The sequence below is a fragment of the Arachis duranensis genome, chromosome 9 (assembly GCF_000817695.3).
Source record: "Arachis duranensis cultivar V14167 chromosome 9, aradu.V14167.gnm2.J7QH, whole genome shotgun sequence".
In the NCBI taxonomy this organism is placed as follows: domain Eukaryota; kingdom Viridiplantae; phylum Streptophyta; class Magnoliopsida; order Fabales; family Fabaceae; genus Arachis; species Arachis duranensis.
The window spans coordinates 69868440-69877569 of NC_029780.3; the positions used below are offsets into that span (position 1 = coordinate 69868440).

The 9130-nt window shown below is 39.2% G+C and overlaps 1 non-coding gene across 1 annotated transcript; it reads right to left on the bottom strand.

The window, feature by feature from the left end:
• Nucleotides 1–7112: 7112 nt before the first annotated feature.
• On the bottom strand, nucleotides 7113–7219 carry LOC127742104 (small nucleolar RNA R71). Its single transcript, XR_008003291.1, has one exon. It is a non-coding gene; the product is annotated as a small nucleolar RNA R71 (small nucleolar RNA).
• Nucleotides 7220–9130: the final 1911 nt, after the last annotated feature.

Consider the following 9130-nt stretch of genomic DNA (forward strand, 5'->3'; position numbering starts at 1 on the left):
AGAATTTAGGGTAGTTTAGGTCAAATTTTCTTAGATCCAATTTTTAATTCTTGTTTTTAGTTCACCTCTCTTTATATTTTGTTGTTCTATTATCTTAATCTTAGTTTTTCTTGTTGATTTCTTTATATTGCTATTTTTACTTTCATGAACCCTTGTTGGATTTTTATTTTCTTTCAATGCAATTTTATGTTTCCATGTCTTTTTATGTTTATCTTAATTGCCATTGTTGATTTCTTGCTCATGTTAGCTATAACTTTTATTAATTCTTGCACTTTGTGATTTTTACTTTTATTGCACTCTAGGTGTTTGATGGAATGTTTTTACTAGTTTTAGAGTAATTTTCTTTACTCTTTGCCTAGGCTAAGGGAATTGGGTGACCTTGAGTCATTGGGTCTCATTGAATTAGTGATTTGAGAACCCTTAGTGGTCAATTTGATACCCATTAACACTAGCCTACTACTAAGTCAATCAGTAGCTAGGTTGGGACTTATGGGTTAATAGTGATCAAGCATATTTGACTTACTTCAAGCATAGAAGTAGACTTGATGGGTTGGTCCCTCCTAATTGTCAATATATGGTTTGTAGACAAGGATGGTGATCTCAATTTCCATGCCTTAGCTAAGAGTTCTTTTCCTTTCCTTTATTGGTTAATTATCATTTACTTTCTTGTCATTTAATTTTCTTGTCGATTGCCAAATCAAACCCCCTTGTTTCTTCAAAGCCAATAATTGAGCACTTCATTGCAATTTCTTGTGAGACGACCCGAGGTTTAAATACTTCGGTTTATTTTTATTGGGGTTTGTACTTGTGACAACCATATTAAAACTTTGATTGAGTATTATTTGTTGGTTCGGAACTATACTATCAACAGAATTATTTTGTGTGAAATTCATAATCAACAAAAATATTCTTTCAAGTTTTTGGCGCCGTTGCCGGGGAATCGCAATGGTGTTATGTTATTGGCTATTGTATATATGTGAATATTGTGAATATGTTTGCCTTTTGCTTGTTTGTTAGTTTTTGTTAGGTTTAAGACTTTGTTGCTTATTCTTGTTAGCCTTTGTTTTTATTTGCCATTATGAATTCTCATCTTTTTGGCTATGAGTGTGGTTATAACTATGTTATAGGAGGTGAAAATTACAATGACAACATGCATCAAGGATGGAACAATCAAAGATGGGAGGAGCCTCAAGGATTTGATCACCCTTCTTAGCAACAACCTTCCCAATTGTGCTATCAGTAAGAGCCATTCCAAGATGCATACCAATCAAATGGCTATGGTAGACCCCCTTGTGATTATCAACATCCACCACCTTATGCCTATGAACCCCTTCCATAATATAGCCCTCAACCATCATACTCACAAGCCTCATACCACCAAAAACCTCCATATGATCCCAATCCAGATCCACCATACCAACCACCTTGTGAACCATATGAACCATATCTAGAACCATCCCAATTCCACCACTAATACCCTCAAGAACCATCACCTCCATGCCATTATCAAGATGAACCACCTCCCAAGTATGAGAATTTTCAACCACATAATGAATTCCTCTTTCCATGGAAGAATATCCATATCCATTGGTCCAAGAACAACATGATCCTACTTATGCTAGCTAAGTGGAACAAGAGCCAAGGAACCGTTTCAAGGAAGCAATGGACCGGCTTCAAACAATCATCCGTCAAAAGGAGCAAAAGGAAGCCCAAAGGATGAATGAAGCTATCGAGGCTAACCTTGCCAAAATTAGAGCCAACTTGGACTCATGGGATTCATACCGTAGACAAAGCATCTCCACTGATGAATGTGAGAAATCAACCGAAAAGTGGAGCATGAAGAAGATTTTAGAATCCCAATGTGAGGACAATGAGATGGGGTATGTCTTGCAACAAGTGGAAGAGGAAGAGATTGTTGATGGAGAAGAAGTGGTTGAAGACTTAGGCGAAGTTGAACAAGAGGTGGAAGGAGAGAGCAAGCAAGCTCCACCGTTGAAGATGATTCCACACTAACTAATGTATCTTTTGGAATTGATGAACCTCCCTCATTGTGTTATAGAATTGATGACAAGGAGGACCGTGCACAACCTCTGACACATGGTTTAAGCAATGAGGGATGTATATAAGAAGTTGGTGAACAAGAAAGTGACATTGAAGATGCTTGCCAAGAAGTGGAGGTATTCAAAGAAGAACACAAGGGAGTGGAACTTGCAAGATCATTGGGACCATCCCTTATTCCTAAGTCACCCTCCAACACAACATTCAAGTGGGTGAAGTTCTTATCCCTAAGCTTCACTTTCCAACTTAAATATGATTTGCTTGAGATGGATGGATAACTTAGAGCTCTTTGTGGAGTTAAGAGCAAGAGAGAATTGGTTTATGGGTGGAAATGCCAATCAAGGTTCCTTATGGTTTGAAACTCAAAGCCCAAGTGTAATAGTTGGTATAGTTCTCAATTGAATGGGTCTAGGAAGATGCTTTGGTGCTTACTTGAGAATTCAGATCACTTGCCACCAAATGGAATTGTCTTGATCAACTTGAAGATGGGTGTAGAAATAAGATTTGGGATCCGGGAATATGTGAAGATCAACTTTGGGAACCCTTAGCTTGTGTGGAACTTCATCAAAGCTTGGTGCCATTGATTTTGAAATTTGGAGCTTACTTGAAGTCCAAGCATCCTTGGAAGTTCAAGGATGAGTACAAGCATAAACCACCTTGACAAGGAGCCTCCCAATTGTCTAACTTAAGGACAATAAATAAAAGTGCTAGGTGGGAGATACCCCCACCATAGTAAACTCTTTCCATTCTCTTGTAGATATAATCAATCGATGAATTAAGTTGCTATTCTAGGTAGTTGTTCTTATTTTCTATACTCTTGTACATATTGCTTTAATTTCTAGGATTCTTGTTAGATTCATGTTTTAATTAGAATAGTTGTTTTGAATTGCAATTTGCTCAAAGTGCAAGTTTTGTTTGTTTGGCCTTTGAAAATTTTTCAAAAACTAAAAGATTTTTGTTGAATTTGAATTTTGGTTGTTTTAGAACGTATCTAGGTTAGGAGAGTGCCCTGTTTCTGTTCTATGCTTCTATAAAAAAAAGAGGGGCTTTCCACGCGTAAGCGTGGATGACGCGTATGCGTCATATGCTGAAGTTGGAACTCCTGGTACAAAAACCAGAGAGTTGCGCTGGTACTGTGCGGATTTCATGCACGGAGCACAATTGCTCTCCATGCGTAGGTGTCGACAACGCTTACGTGTCAGTCCCTCTTTTTGCCATCCACGTATGTGCGTCGCCGAGGCGTACGCGTCACTTGGCATTCGTGCTTCTCGCGCGTACGCGTCGCCCACACGCGCGCGTCACCTTCACGCCCTGTTTCTCCCCTGTTTCTTCTCCTTTCTTCTTCTTTCTTCTTGCTTCTTCTATCCTTTCTTCTTCTCTCTTATTCCTTTCTTACTTTCTTTTTCTCCAAAATTCCACTGCTTATTTTTCTTATTTTACATTTTCTTTTGTATGTTGCATTTGCTTATTTTCATCCATTGCATTTTAATTTTGTTTTTTTTTTGTAGCTTGTTCTTATTTTCTAAGTTTCTTATTTTAATATTGGTGTTGAATTTTTCTACTCAATTGTTGAGAATTTCTTGGATTATTTTGGTGCTTCTTGACTTGTTTGATATTGTTGGGTGACGAAACTTTTTCTTTCCTATTTGAACTTGATGCTTCTGAGTGCTCTCTTCATATCTTTTACTTATGCTTTGACTTTAATCTTACATCAAGTGTTAGTTGATATGCCCTTTGCTTTTATCGCTCTCTCACTTACATGTTAGTTGAGAACCCTAATCTTATTTGGCATTAGCCCCCGCCTATATTCTAATTGCTTTGATAGCTTTGTTGTAGGCTTAATTTTCTTTCTTTTTCTCTCCTTTTTGGCTGGCCACCGAGAGGGAAAGGGAAAAGCTTCTAAATGGGGCAACAAACAAGTCCATCCGCACAACCTTTTTAAGGAGCTCATCAGTTGTAATAACCCGTTGATGCCAGGGCATCTAGGCCAGTTTTACTGACTTTTTTTTACTGTTTTAAGGTAGTTCCATGCATTTTCTTAGTGAATAAGGCAAGTTTTGGATGAAAATACACTTACATCATGATTCAAGTAACTATTGTGAATTTCACATGATTTCATGAGGATTTTGCTAGAATTGAATCATAAATTAAGGATGCATAATCTCATGACTTTGGCTAGAGCTTTGATGCACTTTATTTGCTTGATTTTAGGACAAAAGAAGCAAGGAAGAACCACGTTAGTACTCATGTTAATCTAGTTAACGTGACCACTAACATGGAATGGTAAATAGCTTACAACGTTAAGGAGAAAAGTTATCACCAATAACGCCCACAAAGCCATCATAAGCCCACGTTATTGCCACATTAACTAAGTTAACGTGGTAGTTAACATGGAGACAAAAGAAAGCTCCAACGTTAGTGGTAAACGTGAACACCACTAACGTTCCAACATTTGGCAATGAGACACGTTAAGAGTCACATTAACTAAGTTAACGTGAACTCTAACGTGGAAGAAAGGAACAATGTCAACATTAGTGACACTCACCTTTGCCACTAATGTTGGATCAACTAGCATCGCCCACGTTAGTGGTCACGTTAAGACCACTAACGTGAAAGTTAACGTAGAGCTGAGATTGATGAGCCAACGTTAGTGACACTTAACTTTGTCACTAACGTTGGGAGATGGCATTACTACCACGTTAGTGGCCACGTTAATTTAGTTAACGTGAACCCTAACATTGAGAGTAGGGGCACTTTGAGCGTTAGTGACAAAGGTAAGTGTCACTAACGCTCTCGAAGGTGAGGCATAGCCACGTTAAGAGCCATGTTAGTTACACTAACGTGAACTCTAGCGATGGGACAAAGGGCATAAGGCAACGTTAATGGGAAAGGTGAGTCCCAATAACGCTTGCGAAGGGTTATAAGCCAACGTTATTGGGAAAGGTGAGTCCCAATAACGCTAGCGAAGATTTACAAGGCAACTTTAGTGGTCACATTAGTGCCACTAACATTGGAGTTAACGTAGGCTATATGGGGGTTAGAACATTAGTGAAAGTTGTGATTGCCACTAACGTTCTCGAACCCATAATGTCACTTAACGTTAACTTCACTAACGCCCATGCCTAATTCATACTTCTGTGCAAGCTGGGCCAACTAAAGATTGGAACTGCTTCAACTCAAGATCCAAAGCCCACATCCAAGACTTGAAGAACTCACTAGAAGATCAAGAGGAGTAGTATATATAGGAGTAGTTTTGAACTATAGAGAAGCTTGGCACTTTGGTGAACTACTCTCTGTATATTTACTTTTCTGCACTTTTAGCTGGGATGTATTATTTTCTGCCATTTTCCATTTCTAGAGCTATGAACAACTAAGCCCCTTTCATTGGGTTAGGGAGCTCGGTTGTAATTTGATGGATCAATTATAGTTTTCATTCTCTTCTTCTTTCTTCTCTTTTGATTTACTAGAAAGCTTTCGATCTTAATTCAATTGGTTAGTTGTCTTGGAAAAAAAACTCCCCATAATTGGATCTCCTTTGAGCCTTGGAAAAGGGATGAGGAGATCATGCTAGAAATGCTTTCTCATGTTGGACCAAATTAGGGTCTGGGTGGATATAGTGACATGTAATCCTCCCAACACTTTGATTTGGAAATACATGTGGTATAATCAGTGACCATACTTCATCTCTTCCCATGAGTAATTAAATCAAGGAATTGGGCAATTGTTCAAGCTTAGAGAGATTGGAATACCAAGGAATTGGAATCTAATCATCTAAGATTGCCAAGGAGATCAATAGATGCATTGATTGAGGAAGAGATGAAAATGAACTTGATCCGGAGAATACAGCATCTCCTGAACCCAATGAATTCCCCATTTCTGATCTTACCCATTCTCTTTATTTTCTGTCATTTATTTTCATGCTCATTACCCCAAATTTCCATTTAAGATTCTGCACTTTAATTTCTGCTATTTACTTTTCCATCATTTAATTTTTTGCAATTCTCAAACTATACTCTGTTTAGCTCAACTAGTATACTCTTCCAACTAAAGTTGCTTGACCAATCAATCCCTGTGGGATTCGACCTCACTCTATTGTGAGTTTTTACTTGATGACAAATTCGGTATACTTGCCGAAGGGAAATTTGTTGAGAGACAAGTTTTCATGCATTAAGTTTATGGCGCCGTTGCGGGGGATTGATTTTGTATCAACAATGATTAAGTTGGAAGCTCACTAGATTGAGCATTTTTCTTTTGTTTGTTTACTTTATTCAGTCATTTATTTTCACTTTGTTTAACTTCTTCCTCATTATCTATACCCTCTCTGTTTTTCTTTCTTCCTTGTCATTATCTACAATTCTGCTCACTAATCCACTAACTGTTTGATAATTTGCATTACTCACACTAACAAACACTCTAACAAAAATAACCTCTTCATTTTATCTCTTGCTGTGTGTTTTGTTAGTTGTATGACAGGGAGAAGAGGGGGAACCTCAACTTCCTTCGATTCAGAACCTGAGAGAACCCTCTGGAGATTAAGGATGGAAGCAAGAGGGAAAGGAGTTGTTGGTGCTGAGGAAGAGGAAGAGTACTTTGAACCCAACATGGAAGAGAACTTAGAAAATAATCATGAAGAAGAAGCTCATAACCATGCTAGAGAAGGCCCTGCAAATCATGCTGGGCAAGAAAGGAGAGTTCTAGGCTCCTACATTAATCCAAATCCAGGAAACTGTGGAAGTAGCATCCAGAAGCCCACCACACATGCCAACAACTTTGAACTAAAACCCCAGCTCATCACCCTTGTTCAGAACAACTGCTCATTTGGAAGAAGTTCTCAAGAAGACCCCAATCAACATCTAACCACCTTCCTGAGAATTTGTAACATTGTGAAGTCTAATGGAGTCCACCCGGATGTCTATAGGCTGCTGTTGTTCCCTTTTTCACTCAGGGACAAGGCATCCAAGTGGCTCGAATCCTTCTCAAAGGAGAGTTTGACAAATTGGGAAGATGTGGTGAACAAATTTTTGGCAAAATTTTATCCTCCTCAAAGAATTAACAGGCTGAGAGCTGAGGTGTAGACTTTTAGACAACAAGATGGTGAGACTCTCTATGAGGCATGGGAGAGGTTCAAGGACTTAACAAGAAGATGCCCACCAGATATGTTCAATGAATGGGTTCAACTTCACATTTTCTATGACGGTCTTTCCTATGAGTCAAAGAAGGCTGTAGATCGTTCATCAGGGGGCTCTCTAAACAAGAGGAAAACCAATGAAGAAGCCATAGATGTCATTGAAAGAGTAGTTGAGAATGACTACTTCCATGCCTCTGAAAGAAGTAACACTCGAGGAGTAATGGAGCTGAACCACATGGATGCATTGCTAGCCCAAAATAAGGTGATCACCAAGTAGCTAGCAGATCTCACCAAGAAGGTAAAGGAAAACCAAGTTGCAGCAGTCATTACTTCATCACCAACTCAAGAAGGAGTGAATATAGGAGAAGAAGGTGACTGGAAACAAGCCAACTATGTTGGAAACTCACCTAGACAAATCCATGACCCATACTCCAAAACCTACAACTCTGGATGGAGAAATCACCCTAACTTTGGTTGGGGAAATCAACAAGATCAAGGTCAAGACCAGAGATACCACAACCTCAACTCCAACAACAATGCAACTCACCAACATACCTCACTGAGATCCTATCAACATCCACCTAACCCCAATCCATCATCACTAACAGAGGATAGACTTTCAAAAGATTGAGACTCTACTTGAAGATTTATGCAGAGAAGTCCAAGACAACAAGGAAGAAGTGCGAGCTAATATCAAAAACCAAAGAGAAAACATCAAGAAACTGGAGTCCCAAGTAGGGTATCTATCTCAACAAATTCCCAAACCCACTGATGGATTTCCTAGTGACACGAAGAAGAATCCAAGGGGAGAAACAAAGAAAGTAAAGTGGGAAGAATGTAAGATGATCACCACAAGTGATTAGAGGAGTATGAATGAAGTAGAACACCTCCAAGACAATCAAAATGGAAATCAGGAAGAAAGGAGCCATGCACCTCAACCCACACTCAAGGAAGAGCTGAAGAAGAAGGAAACACTTAACCCATATGCACCCTTTCCTCAAAGGCTTAAAGGTGGTGTAGCAGGGAGGATGTATTCAAGATTCCTCGACATGTTTGCATCTCTTGATGTAAATATACCATTCATTAAAGCCCTCCAGCAAATGCCTTCCTACATAAAGTATATAAAGGAGCTGTTAGCCAGAAAGAGTTCATTGAAAGGTGGACAAACAATAAAGATGAATAGGGATCGCAGTGCTCTCATTCAACCAGGGTTACCCACAAAGAGGAAGGATCCAGGGAGTTTTCATATTTCCTGTTCCATAGGAGAAACAATGATTGATAAAGGACTCTGTGACCTGGGAGCGAGCATCAACTTAATGCCTCTATCCCTCCTGAAAAAACTTCAAATCAATGAGCTAACACCCACAGATGTAATCATTAAGTTGGCTGACAAAACTCAAAAACAGGCAATAGGAGTGGTTGAGAATGTGCTAGTAAAGGTTGGGAACTACTTCCTCCCCATAGACTTTGTTGTCCTGGAAATGGATGAGAACCCTATTTACCCCATCATTCTGGGAAGGCCATTCTTAGCCACAGCTAGAGCACTCATAGATGTGGAACAGGGAGAGCTAGTATTGAGAATACATGACGATCAGCTCACTTTCAATGTTTTTAACCTCTCACAAGAAGCAGATCATGATAACAAAGAGCTGATGGAGGAGCCAAACAAGGAAGCACAAGCACCACACATAAGGACTCCTATGGTTAACAGCCAATGTGATCAAAAGGAGCAATAACCAATTGTAATCCAAAAGGAACCAGACCCACCAGAATCACATGAATTAGACAACAAAACCATTCTCAAAAAGGAAACCACAAGGAACAAGTTGGCATCAATGGACACAAGAAAAAAGGTCCCAAGGGGATGGAGAAAGAAGAAAATCCCTACAGAAGATTTCTCGCCCGGAGATAAAGTGGTCTCTACATACTTCCCATCTATACCAC